The 16,293-nt window shown below is 51.5% G+C and overlaps 1 pseudogene across 1 annotated transcript; it reads left to right on the top strand.

Moving 5' to 3' along the window:
- Positions 1-5,603: 5,603 nt before the first annotated feature.
- On the top strand, positions 5,604-7,480 carry LOC100343679 (heterogeneous nuclear ribonucleoprotein A3-like; annotated as a pseudogene). The gene is made up of 2 exons (XR_016226805.1): positions 5,604-6,043; positions 6,391-7,480. The product of XR_016226805.1 is annotated as a heterogeneous nuclear ribonucleoprotein A3-like (transcript).
- The last annotated feature ends 8,813 nt before the right edge of the window (positions 7,481-16,293 follow it).

Genomic DNA, 16,293 nt, shown 5'->3' on the forward strand with positions numbered 1-16,293 from the left:
TCTGCCTCTCTGTAACTCTGCCTTTCAATTAAATAAATAAGTCTTTTTAAAAAATAGCTAAATTTATTTTGGTGCAAAAATTTTGGAAATCCATGCATATGAGAAAATTTTTTAAGGATTTATTTATTTATCTGAAAGTCAGAGTTACACAGAGAGAGAAGATTATTTATTTGAGAGGTAGAATTACAGAGAGGCGGAGAGACAGAATAGAGGTCTTCCATCCGTGGGTTCACTCCCCAAATGGCCACAACAGCTGGAGCTGAGCCAATCAGAAGCCAGGAGCCAGGAGCCTCTTCTGGTTCTCCCACATGGGTGGTAGGGACCCAAGCACTTGGGCCACCTTCCACTGCTCTCCCAGGTGCATTAGCAGGGAGCGGGATCAGAAAAGGAGCAGCCGGGACTCAAACTGGTGCCCATGTGGGATACCGGCGCTGCAGGTGGAGGCTTAACCTACTATGCCACAGTGCCGGCCCTGGATTTCAAAATATTTTGGCACCAAAATAATTATATATTTTAATTTGATTTTTCCATGAACTTTCTGAAGTCCCCATGCATAAAAGCAGGCCCTGGCTCCAGCCTCAGCCCGTGGGCCTCTGGAGGTTGATGAATTCCGGAAGCATCTTCCCTTCCATCCTCTCACGGGGACATCTTGGAATTCACATCCTGTCTCCTCTGCATTCTCGTCTCGGCACATCAGCCCTTTTCAAGTCCACGGCTCCCAGCGAGTCGGTATCACCTTTCCCCAGTGTGGACCCTCCGGGGAGATTGGCGTGTTGGCGCTTCCCACCGAGCGTGGCCTGGCCAGGGAGGCAGCTGCACACAGCGATGAGGCATCCAGCCCCTGGCCAAGTCTTGAGCTGACCCCCGATGACCTTCCTTGCTCCTTATCTAAAGTGCAGTGAGTGAGAGAACCTACCACAGAGTGAGCCTGAGGATGGCTGCAAACAGAGAGGCAGCCGACCCTGGGCCCTGAGCTTCGCTGAACTTCTCGTTGTTATTGTCCCTGTTGGTGTATGATTAATTATTAAGACATGTTTCTCGAGTTATAGAGATGAGAGAACTCTGAAAATGATTCTTGGTATTCTTGCTGTTGATGATGATTTTTAAACCCCAAGTTTTATGGGATCGCATTACACAGTCTACGGTATTACAAGGTACTTCTTCCAAAGATTTGATTGTTTTTCCAGGGAGGTACATACATGCATAAATGTGTATATGTTGGCAGCTCAGAATTAGCAGAATATTTTTCTAAGTTCTAAATTCCTTTCAAACGGGAACGAAGCGTTCTCCTGACCCTTCCTACACTCCGTATTACTGCCGACATCTGCAACTAATTGATGATCTATAAGTCAAAACTGTGACCAATGCAAAAAACCTTGAGCAAAATCTGCCTGGGCTCGGCTGACCCTTCTTAATGTATTTCAGATTAAGACTAAAACAAACCCCGTTTTAGCTGTCCAACCGAACCCCAAAACAGTAGCAGTGAGTATTTATCAAACATCACATATGAACATGATCAGATAATACGCTTACCAGCAAAAATCTAATTTAGAGCTTTTTAAAAATTTCATTTGAATTTTTGAAGCCCTGGTATATTTTAGGGATCTAACTATGTCGCCAGCCTGCAGTCTGATTGATTAAAGTAACTCTTTCTGTCAACAAAATCAAATTACAGCCATCCCAATATCTTTGTAGTAAATGAACAACACTTTAAGAAACCACAGGGAAAAGCAACGTAGGATTTTGGTAAAGAATTCCAGCCCTGCAGTAAACAGACCTGAATTTGTGTCCCAGCTTTGCCATGGACCCCTTGGGTAACACTGGACGAGTGAGTCGATCGCCCCAGCTTTGAAATGCAGACAACGGGAGTTTCCTTGTCGAGAAATCCAGAGATTTAATTGAGATCAATTCAAAAAGAAAACAAAAGCCTGTGCATGGATTTCACTTTTTTGCACCAAAACAAGTGCATCTTAATTCCATTTTCCACGCACTTCCTGCAGCCTGCAGTTGGTTCCCTCGGCCCTGCATCCCTGTTCTAGGGCCAGCCCTCCCGACTGCTCATCACAATGGCCTGGAGCTCGGAGTCTGGGGTCCCCCTGGGGCGGAGCCCACATCCTCTGTGAGGTCACCTTCCACCTGCTCTCCACGTGTCACGAGAGCGGAAACCGGAACATCCCTTCTAAAATACCATTTGGTTTATTTACAATCCACAGAATTTCAAAACTAGGTTTTGTGTGATCAGTAGTTGCGTATTTTAAAATTGCTGAAAGCCTTGGGAATGCCGAGCAGGTGTCACGGACACTTGCCGCGTGCCGCAGGCTCTGGGGGGTCCTCTGTTCAGGCCCAGACAGGTTCTTCCAGCTCAGCAGCAGCCTCCCGGGGTTGCACCACTTAGCCTAGAAAGGAAGGGGCAGCAGCAGGGTCCCAGAGCCAAGGATGAGGCGCAGTGGCCAGCGTCACCTCAAAGGGACAAGCTCCTCAGGCTGAAGGCTTGATGGACAAAGCGTCCTCTCCCTGTCCAGTCCGGACCTGCCGGCTCTGCACCAAGGCCCCACCTCGGGCAACTCAGGCTCCCAGGGCCAGCAAGGAGCCAGAACAGGATTTCCCAGGGCCACACTTGGGAGGAATGTTCCACACTTGAGGCTACTGCCGGGCTGAGCCAGCCTCTCCTCCAGGATGGAGGAGGGAGGGGTGTGTCCATGGGATGGGCCCTGCAGTAGGGAGTAACTAAATGATCCCAAGATGCTTAGGCGAGATGCTTGGCGCTAGAGGCCGGTGATGTGGCGTAGCAGGCAAAGCCACCATCGGCAGTGCCAGCACCCATGTGGGCGCTGGTTTGAGTCCCGGCTACTCTTCTTCCGATCCAGCTCTCTGCTAATGGCCTGGGAAAGCAGTAAAAAATGGCCCAGGTCCTTGAGCTCCTGCACCCGCGTGGGAGACCTGGAAGAAGCTTCAGGCTTCTGGCTTTGGATGGACCCAGCTCTGGCCATTGTGGCCACCTGGCGAGTGAATCAGCAGATGGTAGATCTTTCTCTCTGTCTCTCCCTTTCTCTGTCTGTAACTCTACCTCTCAAATACATACATAAATCTTAACGAAAAAAAAGATTCTCTCTCTCAACAACAAAAAGATGCCTGGTGCTTCGTGTGTATTGTCTCATTTAATCCACAGCCACGTTTGGAGGAAGGTATTTTTATTCCTGTTAACCGCTGAGGCAGTGGAGGGTCAGTCTCTTGACCGAGGTTCTACAGATCCGAAGTGGCAGTCTGCAATCTGAGTTTGATCCAACAGATGGCCAGCGAGGTCAAGGTCACCGTGAGAGGGTCTTTGTGCTGATGCTGGATGCACACACATATGCACACTTACCCCCTACAGGGAGCCAGAGAACACGGCTGGCTGAGCTGCCCCGAGGCCCCTAACTCTGCACGCCCTGGAGTCCCCGGCGCGGCTGGAACGTGTCCCGAGCCGAGAGCGGGCCAGGCCTCGGAAAGGCAGGGCCGTCCGTCACGTCTGTCTCGGGTTTGCTCCTCCGAGAGCCGGACCCGACCACAACCGCCTTGGCCCGGTTCCACCGTGAGGGAGTCACAAAACTGGCATTGAAGTCCAGAGCGGAAAAAACACGGCACGCTTGTTCGTTTCCCTGACAGGTGCTGGAGCTCAGGAGAGGTCAGATTCCAGCTCGCAGTCACATCCTGGCTTAGCGGGCTCCGGGCGCACAAAGACCTGTCTGTCTCACCCCTGCGCGGGCCGGGGGGGACCCAGGCCAAGGGCTTACCACGGCCGCCGGGGGCCCGCGCCGCTGATCCGTCGCTTCACGGACATTGGCCTAAATGAAGCATTGGGGAGCCCAGCTGCCAAAAAGGGTGTGAAACAGGGGGGCGGGGGTGGGGCAGAAGAATGCAGGCTCTTTCTTCCTGGCAATTGCCAGAGATATTAAACCAACCCCGCCCCCGCCCCCGGCAGCCCATGAATCCCGCCCTGACTTCTTCAGCCTGCTGGGGCTCCTTTGGAAGAGCCCTGGGACCCTTCTGCTTCTCTGTGAGAGCCTCGCCGGGCTGCAAAATGGAGTGAGAGCTGCCCCTTGCCAGGCCTGCCAGAGGATGCCGGGAAGGGAAGGCCTTGCTGGTGCACCGGGCAGCTGAGCGGCGGCGTGAGTGGAACAGAGGCCGCCGCCGGCTTTCCCCCGGAGCCTTTGTTTTGCAGGCTTTGGGAAAACATTCCCCGCTCAAAATGGCGCCCAGGAGCCGCAGGCCTGCACCTTGCGCTTCTCGCCAGCTCCTAGAGGCTGACTTTCTGATCTCCAAGCCTCACAAGGTCTCTGCCGCCTCCTGTGGTCCTGTGGCTCCTCCCCTACCGCTCCCACTTCGCTCTGGGAACTGTGCACCCACCTGGGAGGCAGGAGGGGCAGTGGCTACTACACAGCATCCTCACAAGGAGGGTCTAGGTCTCAGTCTTAGGAGAACTTCAATGGAAAGCTCCTTTATAATTTTTTTTTTATTTATTTGAAAGGCAGAGTTACAGAGAGAGGAGAGAGAGAGAATTAGAGAGAGAGAGAGAGAGAGAGAGAGGGGTCTTCCATCCACTGGTTCACTCGCAAATGGCCACAATGGCCAGGGTTGGGCCAGGCTGAAGCCAGGAGCCAGGAGCTTCTTCCGGGTCTCCCATGCGGGTGCAGGGGCCCAGGGACTTGGGCCATCCTCTACTGCTTTCCCAGGCCACAGCAGAGAGCTGGATCGGAAGTGGAGCAGCTAGGACCAGAACCAGCGCCCACATGAGATGCTGACGTCACAGGCAGAGGTTTAACCTACCATGCCACAATGCTGGTCCCCAAAGTTTTTTTTTTATATTAAAAAAAGATTTATTTATTTGGAAGATAGAGTGACAGTGGGCACTCCAGTAGGAATGCTGACTTGGCAAGTGGAGGTTGCACCCGCCGCGCCACAAGGGCTGCCCCTGGAAAGTTTCTTTTAACCAGCAAGCTCAGGGGCAGGCATTGCAGTGCTGCTCGGGGCACCTGTGTTGAAGAGCCTGAGCTCCACTCCCGATGTCAGCTTTCTGTTTCTGGTATTTTTTTTATTTGAAAGTCAAAGTTACACAGAGAAGGAGAGGCAGAGAGAGAGAGAGAGAGAGAGAGTCTTCCACCTGCTGGTTCACTCCCGAATTGGTTGTAACAGCTGGAGCTGAGCCAATCTGAAGCCAGGAGCTTCCTCCGGGTCTCCCACATGGGTGCAGGGGCCCATGCACTTGGGCCATCTTCTACTGTTATGCCGGCACTGCAGGTGACGGCTTTACCCACTCCACCACATTGCCGGCCCCTCAGCTTCCTGTTAATGCACACCTTTGGAGGCAGTTGGTGATGGCTAAGGACTTGGGTCCCTGCCAACCATGCAGAAGACCTGCATTGGGTTCCCAGCTCCTGGTTTCCACCTGACTCTGCCCCAGCTATTGCAAGCAGTTGGGTAGTAAACTGCTAGGTAGTAGATGGGAGATCTCAATGTGTCTGTCTCTCCCTGTCTTTCCAATTTTCAAATGAAGCCATTTCAAAAATAAAATATCAAGCTCACAGTCCCTACAAAATAATTATTTTTTTAAATAACAAACCTGATATTGAACTCGAGTTGGAAGAGGCGAGTCCGGTCTCAAAATGGAGGGCCATGATCCAAAGGAACCAGAGCAGTTGAGAAAACTGTTTATTGGTGGTCTGAGCTTTGAAACTACAGATGGTAGTTTGAGAGAACATTTTGAGAAATGGGGCACACTCACAGATTGCGTGGTAATGAGAGACCCCCAAGCGAAACGTTCCAGGGGCTTTGGTTTTGTGACTTATCTTGTGTTGAAGAAGTGGATGCAGCAATGTGTGCTCGACCCCACAAGGCTGATGGGCGTGTCGTGGAACCACAGAGAGCTGCTTCTAGAGAGGATTCGGTGAAGCCTGGCGCCCCCCTAACAGTGCAGAAGATTTTTGTTGGTGGTATCAAAGAAGATACAGAGGAATGTAACTTGAGAGACTACTTTGAGAAGTATGGCAAGATGGAAACCATAGAAGTTGGGCCAGCGCCGCAGCTCACTAGGCTAATCTTCCACCTAGTGGCGCCAGCACACCGGGTTCTAGTCCCGTTCGGGGTGCCAGATTCTGTCCCGGTTGCCCCTCTTCCAGGCCAGCTCTCTGCTGTGGCCCGGGAGTGCAGTGGAGGATGGCCCAAGTGCTTGGGCCCTGCACCCCATGGGAGACCAGGAGGAAGCACCTGGCTCCTGCCATCGGATCAGTGCGGTGCGCTGGCCGCAGCGGCCATTGGAGAGTGAACCAACGGCAAAGGGAGGACCTTTCTCTCTGTCTCTCTCTCTCACTCTCCACTCTGCCTGTAAAAAAAAAGAAAAAAAAAAAACCATAGAAGTTATGGAAGACAGGCAGTGGGAAAAAAAGAGGATTTGCTTTTGTAACTTTGGACGGTCATGATACAGTTGATAGAATCGTTGTTCGGAAATACCACACTATTAGTGGCGTAGTTGGGAAGTGAAAAAGGCCCTTGCTAAACAAGAGATGCCGTCTGCTGCTGGATCACCAAGAGGCCGTGGAGGGGGGTCTGGCAACTTTCTGGGTCGTGGAGGAACTTTGGAGGTGGTGGAGGTAATTTTGGCCGCGGTGGAAACTTTGGTGGGAGAGGAGGCTACGGTGGTGGAGGTGGTGGCAGCAGAGGAAGTTATGGAGGAGGTGATGGTGGTTACAATGGTTTTGGAGGTGATGGTGGCAACTATGGTGGTGGTCCTGGGATTGCAGCAGAGGAGGTTATGGTGGTGGTGGACCAGGATATGGAAACCAAGGTGGTGGGTATGGTGGAGGAGGAGGATACGATGGTTACAATGAAGGAGGAAATTTTGGAGGTAACTATGGTGGTGGTGGAAACTACAGTGATTTTGGTAATTATAGTGGACAACAGCAATCAAATTACGGACCCATGAAAGGGGGCAGTTTTGGTGGAAGAAGCTCAGGCAGTCCCTATGGTGGTGGTTATGGATCTGGTGGTGGAAGTGGTGGATATGGTAGCAGAAGGTTCTAAAAAAAAAAAAAAAAAAAAAAAAAACCAGAAAAGGGCTACAGTTCTTAGCAGGAGAGAGAGAGAGGAGTTGTCAGGAAAGCTGCAGGTCACTTTGAGACAGTCGTCCCAAATGCATTAGAGGAACTGTACAAATCTGCCACAGAAGGAACGATGATCCACAGTCAGAAAAGTTACTGCAGCTCAAACAGGAAACCCTTCTTGTTCAGGACTGTCATAGCCACAGTTTGCAAAAAGTGCAGCTCTTGATTAATGCAATGTAGTGTCAATTAGATGTACATTCCTGAGGTCTCTATTCTGTTGTAGCTTTGTCTTTTCTTTTTCTTTTCATTACATCAGGTGTATTGCCCTGTAAATTGTGGTAGTGGTACCAGGAATAAAAAATTAAGGGATTTTTAACTTTTCAAAAAAAAATAAAAATAACAAACCTGCTAATGAAATGAAAAAGATAGTTTTGGGGGGATAATTCCCCCCATACAAGTTGAGAATCTCACTCTAAGAGGAAACTTTCTCTGTAAAACAAGGCAGAGATGGGAACCTGAGGCCCTGGCTCCTTGTCCCAGCTGTGTCACTGAGTTACCCTGGATCAAGTATATTCAGTGCAGGCCTTGGAAATCTCACATTCTAAAGCAGTGCCCAGTGCAGATTCCTCCTGTGCGGAGGGCCTCTGCCCCGTGCACCCCCTGGTCCCTGAAAAGTCTGTCCTTGTTAAATGCAGTTGGAAGGACTCCACCCCATAGAGCCCACCCATGGTTGACTCAACGAACTTTGGCTGGCAGCCTATGTGAAAAGGTAGGTGGGGGCTGGCACTGTGGAGTAGTAGGTAAAGTCATCGCCTGCATATGGGTGCCAGTTCAAGTCCCGGCTGCTCCACTTCCAAACCTTATCTCTGCTATGGCCTGGGAAAGCAGTAGAAGATGGCCCAAGCCCAAGCAGCGTGGGATACCCAGAAAAAGCTCCAGGCTCCTGGCTTAGGATTGGCACAGCTCCGGCCATTGCGGCCAATTGGAGAGTGAACTAGCAGATGGATGAACTCTCTCTCCCTCACTCTGTCTCTCTGTAACTCTGCCTTTCAAATAAACAAATCTTTAAAAAAAAATAGGTGGGTGTCCCTGGGCCTGTCCCACAGCCGCTCTATAGTTTAGTCCCCTACCCCAGTTTCCCTGGGGAACCTGTCACTCCTCTAGAAAGCATATGGCTGTTCGCAGCTCTTCACAGGTGTGATCATACGTCTCCCACTGCTTTACGAAGTAGGTGTGATTATCCCATTTTTTAGAAAAGAAACTTGAGGTTCAGAGAGCCCCCCTGTTGCGATAGAGCCAGCACACAGATCCATACTAATCTGACGCCAAAGATCCAGCTCTCGGCCACTGCACTGCCTCTCATCCTAACAGAGACTGTTAGGAATAAATGGATTTTCCATCGCTGGCTCACTCCCCAAATGGCTGCAATGGCAAGGGCTGAGCCGATCCAAAGCCAGGAGCCAGGAGCTTCTTCTGGGTCTCCCACATGGGTGCAGGGGCCCAAGCACTGAATTCCCAGGCAGTAGCAGAGAGCTGGATCAGAAGCGGAGCAGCCGAGACTTGAACCATTGCCCATATGGGATGCTGGTGTCACAGACAATGGCTTAATTTGCTACACCACAGTGCTGCCCCACCCCCACCCCCACAATCTTTTTAAAGAGTATAATGGAAAATGCTTTGGTCAAAATAACCACCATTTATTGGACAATCAGTTCGCGCTGGGCACCGCTAAGAGCTTTGTGCAAATCTCTTATTACATTCCTACAGGGTAGGTATTCACACACACACACACACACACACACCCTCCATTTTATATGGTAACAGCTTGAGAGACACAAGAGACAAAACACAATCCCAGGCTCAAGCTCCATCCAAGAGTAAGAGGCCTTGGCGGCTCAGCTGGACTGCGTACAATGTAAATTTGGCAACCCTCGGGTGACGTCTATGACTTCGCTGTTTATTGTGATCAGAAACAGTCGCCATAGCGTTTATCGGGCGTGGAGCGCCGTTGGCTTGGGAGCTTGCTCTCTGGTAGGCTGTGGTCCCTTCAGGAGGGGTGTCAGCTTTCCAAAAATGTGATTCCTGTGATTTCCAGACAGCAGCCTGGGGCTCCGTGCGTGCGTGCATGCGTGTGTGTGTGCGTGTGTGCATGCACACACACCCAGCCCTGTGTGTCTGTCACACTGCAGGGAGCTTTCTCTCATTTAAACAGCCAATTAAAACCCACTTTGGCACTTAACGCATGTCGCCGCTTCTCGGCACTCAGCTGCCTTCCCAGCAGGCCTTTAATTTGATAAAGAGCTCTCATAACGACTAACAGAGGCCCGGTAAGTTCATTAAACCCTCTCCTTTTATTTTGCTTGCGAAGTGCGCCCTCCTCGTCCCAGGCCCAGGATTGGCGCCCACAGCCGCTGCAGAGGCTGCTCCGTGCGTCTACGCGAAGGGCCTGCCACGTGCAATGAAAGTCTCCCTTTCAACCAGGGGCCGGGCCTCGATGGCGGCCAGCAGCCGGGGAAGCAGCCTCTGCACGCGGCCGTCTCGGAGCCAACGTGAGCCGTGGAGCATCGGGAGCGCGCACGCGGAAAGACAGCCTGGCTGTCCCTGCTGCTCCGTTTCTCCCGGTTCTTGAGGGTAACCTGAGAGTCCATATGGGTTGTGTAAACAGCAGAGGGGGATCCTGGGAGTTCAGCAGCTTAATGAAGCCCGTATGTTTGACTCATGTAATAAGTATTTAATCGTGCTGATGAAATTCATTTAAAGTCCAGCCACACACGCTGCCGCCAAAGCGCCACGTCACTCGCCCTAGCAGCGCGGGAACAAGGTCGGTGGGCTTTGGAGGGCACTGCAGGGGAGAGGGGCATGGACCGCAGTGGGAGGGGTGAGTGGGGGGGTGGGGGCGGCTTGTGGAGCACTTGCCTGGGCGTCCCAGAAGTCCACTCCACAGCTGTCCAGGGGGAGCTGTGGCAGCAGGGTGATACCTCACGCATGTTCTCTTCCTTTAAAACATGTTCTTTTCCTAATTTGAGAGCGGGAGATCAGAGTTCCAATCCTCTGTGTCACTCTCCAATACCCACAACCGCCGGGGCTGTGCCAGGCCAAAGCCAGGAGCAAGGAACTCAATCTGGCCTCCTACAGGCTCGGGGGCAAGAATCCAACTACTTGATCCATCACCTGTTGCCTCCCAGGGTGCACACTAGCAGGAAGCTGGAATCAGGAGAGAAGATGGGACTTGAACCCAATATGGAGACAGGAGCTCCAATAAGGGTTGTGTTGTTTCTAAGATTTATTTATTTTACTTGAAAGTCAGAGCTACACAGAGAGAGGAGAGGCAGAGAGAGAGAGAGAGAGGTCTTCCATCCAATGGTTCACTCCCAAATTGGCCACAACAGACGGAGCTGCGCCCATCCAAAGCCAGGAGCCAGGAGCTTCCTCCGGGTCTCCCATGCGGGTGCAGGGGCCCAAGGGCTTGGGCCATCTTCTACTGCTTTCCTAGGCCATAGCAGAGAGCTGGACAGGATGTGGAGCAGCCCCCAGATTGTGTGTTTTTTAAAGCTATATTTACTTATTTGTAAGGCAGAGCAACACAGAGAGAGAGAAAGAGAAAAGAGGGGGGGCTCCCATCAGCTGATTCACTCCCTAAATGGTCACAACAGCCAGGGTTGGGCCAGGCTGAAACCAAGAACCAAGATCTCTATACCAGTCTCCCATTTGGGCACCAAGTACTTGGGCTGTCTTCGGCTGCCTTCCCATGTACATTAGCAGGAAGCTGGATAGGGAGCAGTGCGGCTGGGACTTGAACTGGCGCTCTCATACAGAATGCCCGTGTTGCTGGCGGCAGTGAAACCTGTCCACAGGACTACAACAATCCCAGGATGATCTTACCCACTGGGCTGAGTGCTCACCCCCATGTTCTTGTCCTAGTTTCTGAGTGAGCTGTGAAGAGAAGGTGCATCAGTTGGAGAGTTTATTGCTGAAAATAACACAACCCCCAGCTTGACCAGCCTGAACAATCTGCAAGTTTTCTGGATGCATAGCCGGCAAACCCTGGTTAAGTCAGCAGCTTGAGCCCATCACCAAAGGAACAAGTCCTTCCCTGTCTCTGTTCCCCACCTCACGATGCAGTCACTTGTCCTCAGGCCACCTGCCTTTGTGACCACTAGACAGTAGCCGGAACTACAATGCAGATCCAATAATGTCTGCTGGACATGAGAAAAAACCATCAGTCCTTGGTTTATCAGTGAAATGGACTTACCAGGACTGACTACTTGTCCCTGCGAGGCAACAGGGCAGTGCTGGGCTGCAACCAGCCCATTCCTGCTTGTGGAAGCTGCACGTCTCTTCTTAGTAGTGCTTTTGGTGATGTTGTGTGGATAGCATGAAATTGGCCAGGACTGAACTATTTACACAGCAGAAATTGGCAAACACTACAAAGCAGTGCTTTTTTTTTTTTCTTCTCTAAAGAACCAGTTGATTGGGACCAGCACTGTGGTGTAGCAGGTAAAACCACTGGCTACGGCACCAGCATCCCATATGGGTGCCAGTTTGAGTTCAGGCTGCTCCACTTCTGATCCAGCTCCCTGCTATGGCCTGGGAAAGCAGTAAAAGATGGCCCATGTCCTTGGAGCCCTGCACTTGCATTGGAGACCCGGAAGAAGCTCCTGGCTCCTGGCTTCAGATTGACTCAGCTCCGGCCATTGCAGTCATCTGGGGAGTGAACCAGTGGATGAAAGATCCACCCTCCTCGTCTGCCTCTCTGTTACTCTGCCTTTCAAATAAATAAATAAATATTTAAAAAAAGAACAAATTGATAAACATTTACCACTGCATTACTGGGACAAAGGCACTTTCTTTATGGCTGGATTCCAGAATAAAATTGGGGCTCTCTTAGCTAGGAATAAAAATAGGTAAGTGGTCTCAGAAGGAATCATTAATAACACTTGTACCTACCAGAGAAGTGTTTTATATGCTTGCTGGTCATTCTCTCTAGAAAACACAGCACTTGCAAACTGAGGAGGACTGAAATAACTTATAAACAGAAGACCCCAAAAAGGCTATAAAACATTCTTTAAAAAAAAAAAAAACACTCAGATAGGAAGCGCTTGGTTGATCAGTTGGCCTCCTATTTCTGCCCACATTGAAAAGCTTCTGTAAGTAAGCTCTTGGTTTCCTTTTGGCTAAAATGGTTCTCTGTGGGGAAATTAGACACACGAGGCAATTCAAAGGTGGGCGGAACACAAAGCTAATTGGCCACACAACATCAGGGGAAGTGATGACAACCGATAACGAATGTGTAGACATATGACATATAAAAATCGCCCTGTAAAATGATCTTTTAAGTGATTGGTTGGTCCTTATGCCCTGCCCCAATGACTCTGCAGTTTTGTGCTTTAAAAGGCTCTGTTATGCGTGAAATAAGTTCTTGCTAGACTTGGCTCCTCCCCGCTGTGTCTGATTGTCTCTGGGATCACAAGGTTGGGAAACGGGTGAGCAGCACGCTTACCTTTCCTCGGGCCCAGTCCATCCTCATACGGGTGGACTAAGACCCTGCAGTTCTCCATGCTCAGTATGCATCCCAGTCCACCCAGGAGAGTTTGTGAAAACAGCAGCTCTCTGGGCTGTCCCCCAGGTAATCGGGTTCAACATGTGGCGAGCAGGAGCCTGTGTCTCTAACAGGCATCACCCCACCCCACAGCGACCGATGCAAGTTCTATAAAGGAGAGAAACCTTTCCCCTTGATGACCTAACTCAGAGGTTGGCCAGCTACAACCCACAAACTAAGAATGGGTTTTATATTTAAAAAAATTTATTAAGGATAATACTATTTTGTAATAGTAAAAAAACCATGAAATTTAAATTTTCAAAGTTTTATCTGAACACAAACCATCACATCTGTAGCTTCCCTCACACCATCAAACACAGAGTAGTAGCCACAGAGAGCATGTGGCCTGCAAAACCTGCAACCAGGGACCAGTGCTGTGGCACAGCTGGTTATGGATGATGGTTCGAGTCCTGCCTGCTCCACTTCCGATCCAGCTCCCTGCTAATGTGCCTGGGAAAGCAGTGGAAGATGGCCCAAGTGCTCGAGTCCCTGCACCCACTTGGGAGACTGGGAAGAAGCTCCTGGTAGCAGAAATAAATGCACAAACCAGTTCAGAGTAAAAAAGTCAGCTAGGACAGTTACTACGCATGTGGGTTTCACAGCTGTCGCCGACCCACACTCCCTCCCCTCCCCAGGGCGCAGGGCCAGCCTCACTGGAGGGGGAGCCAGCACGCGTGCCCACGGCTGCAGTTAGCAAAGCACACGGGTTGGGGGAGGGCACTGCGAGGGGACATCAGGTACAGAGAAGCTCGTCGTGGGTTGTAGACAAAATGTACAACAGGTGCGGAAGAGCTGCGACGCACAGCAGCTCGCGAGCAACGCACGTCTCCCGTCAGCCACGTGGACCCCAGGGGTGACGGCAGCTTCAGGAAACACAGGAGGGGGCGCCCCCAGAGACAGCCCGACGGGGCCTCCGCCGTGGAGCACTTCGCAGTATGCCTGGCAGTCGCTGGGTGTCGAACACCATCCACGGAGAGCCTGCTCCCAAAGTCCACCGGCGTGCGCACACGGCAGCGGGAAGCAGGGACCCCGCCGGGACGCCGTTCACTCTGGCCGCGTCCGACCCCGAGCCCTGCCCTGGCGTAAGACACCCTGTCCAGGTCAAAGGCTGACATATTGCACCATTGAACTGTATTTCCGCTTTCCAGTCTCATTCCAGGGTCCGAGTGGAGAGGCAGACAAGACAGGAACAAAGGCCGCCCCCACCTCACTGTCTTTAGCATCGGCAGCGGCGCCGCCGGGCCTTCCTGCTGCAGCCACAGGGGTCCGAGCACAGGGGGACCCCGCCGGCCGCCTCCCCCGCTCACCGGGGACGAAGTAGGCGGGTCCTCTCACAATCACACCCCGAGCCGCCTCTTCTGGCATCAAACCGCGCTTGGGCATAGTCCACGTACCCAAATACAGTGGAGGAAATCTTGGCCTGCACGATGGACCAAAGTCCCCAGAAGAAATGGGATGCCAGGGCAAACCTATTGACTTCAACCTTCTTCTATGGCGGATGTCTCTTCATTACTGAGGTTTTCAAAGTCATTCTGGAACGCAGCCAAGTAACTGGAAAGGAAATGGAGCTGCTGCTTCCAGCTGGGGTACCTCTGAATGTCTGCCCTGAAGAAGGGACGCCTCTCACAGTTATAGTCATACGCCCACTCACAATAGTGGCTCCCATGCGAAGCCCCTGGAATTGTAACTGCTGTATTCGAAGTTAATGAGCATCTGTTTCTGGTTTTCAGGCCAGCTTTTCTGGCTTTGGATCAGCTCAGCTCCAGCCGTTGTGGCCATTTGGGGAGTGAACCAGTGGATGGAAGACCTCTGTCTCTTTCCTGTCTCTTTCTGTCTTTCTGTGTGTATCTACCTCTCTCTGTAACTCTGTCTTCAAATAAATAAAGTAAATCTTAAAAAAAAAAAAAACCTGAAACCATTACATCTGGCCCTCTACAGGGAAAGTTTGCCAAACCCCAGTCTTATGTGTCGCATTCGATTCAAGAAATGATGGGACGTGGGATGGGGAAGACTTTGTCTCTCTGTTCCCCAGCAGAACGGTTCCCAGGTGGTCAGTCACAAGCCAGGACCACGTCAGAGCCTGGCAGCCTGGGAGTCAGCCCGTGGCTCCATCGCAGGCTCAAGGACGGAGGCCAGAGCCAGCCGTCTTCCTCTTGGACTGTTGGTACCTGGCGGGTTGGTGTGGGAAGCAAGTGGTGGTGTCTTTCTTGGTGATAAGCTCCAACCTGCCCCAAGCCAGTGTCCATCGTGATGTTCCCCAGGGAGCCTCGGTAACCTGCCTTCCGAATAAGTTTAAATAAAAGAATAGACATGATCAAAACTCATTACAAAGTTTTAAAAATAGTCTAGAGAACTCAACATGACGGTGTGCAGAGTGTAGCACAGGACCCAACAAAGTGCTCAAATGAGGAAACATGGATACAAATTTCCCCCGATACCAGGGTCTTCCAAAAGCTCATGTGTGGGGCAAGCATGTGGCACAGTTGTTAAAATGTTGATTAGGATGCCCCCATCCCATATCTGCGTGCCCAGGTTCAAGTCCTGGCACTTCTAGCTACTCGGAGGCAGCTGATGATGGCTTAGGTGGTCAGGTTTCTGCCACTCACCGGGAAGTTCTGAGTTGAGTTCCCAGTTCCAGGCTTTGGCCTGGCCCAGCCCTAGTCATTGTTGCCATTTGGGGAGTGAACCAGTAGATAGGAGCTCTCTCTTTGTCATCTGTCTCTCAAATTAAAAAAAAATCGTGGACAATATCGATTATGAAAAAATGCATGCATTTCTCTCTTTTTTTTTTTTTGCACAAAGATAAACATCTCTTTTAATCTCGTTTTCTATAAACTGTTTGAGATACCCTCACATGCCATTACTTGAGAGCAGTAACTACAGAAACAAGTGCTGTAAGCCCCGCCCCCAAATCCGAAACACCCCAGTCTCCGGCACAGGTCACGGGAGACCAAGGAGAGACTGCACCTGCAGCTGCCCGGTGCATCTGGAGAAGCGCCCTGGCATCCTGAGACGTGACATCTGTTCCTCCTGCTGCTGCCACAGTGGCCGCGTCAGGGGCTGAAACACAACCTGCCTGGCTTCTGTCCACTCTCCTGGGCAGAAGGCCTGGGGCTTGATGCCCGGGTGACCTCTCTCTCGCCCCCTCGCTGAGGCATGGCAAGAGGACAAGGGCTGGAGTGCACAGGGTGACTGGTCGCTGAGCTGTGCCTGTGATTTTCCATCAAGGCTCCATCCGCTGCAAGCCCAAGCACTTGCTCGGGGCTGAGTGAGTGCAGCTTCTTTGCCAAGGAACACTCCGGCTCCCACCCCTGTGGTGAGGCTGGGAGGCATTTCCCAACCTCCCTCGTGCTGTGCACTGGCCACGCCTCTGCCACCTCCAAGCCCCTGAGGACACCACTGCCCCGATGTGGCATCACTGTGGCATCAGCGGCAGAGACGCAGGTGGCCATGGTCCTATTTCCCTTTTGACCTCTCTGAGCAAACAGGTGACCTTGAGAACGCTCAAGGTCATTGCACAACAGAAACAAAATGGATTGAGGGTAGTGGTTGCTTTGTGACTGTTGAAACTCTTATGGAAGGAAGTCCCACTGCCCTGGGATCTCAGGCCAAAGAATC

The sequence above is a fragment of the Oryctolagus cuniculus genome, chromosome 20 (genome assembly GCF_051225735.1).
Source record: "Oryctolagus cuniculus isolate XC-2025 breed Fujian yellow rabbit chromosome 20, ASM5122573v1, whole genome shotgun sequence".
Classification (NCBI taxonomy): Eukaryota; Metazoa; Chordata; class Mammalia; order Lagomorpha; family Leporidae; genus Oryctolagus; species Oryctolagus cuniculus.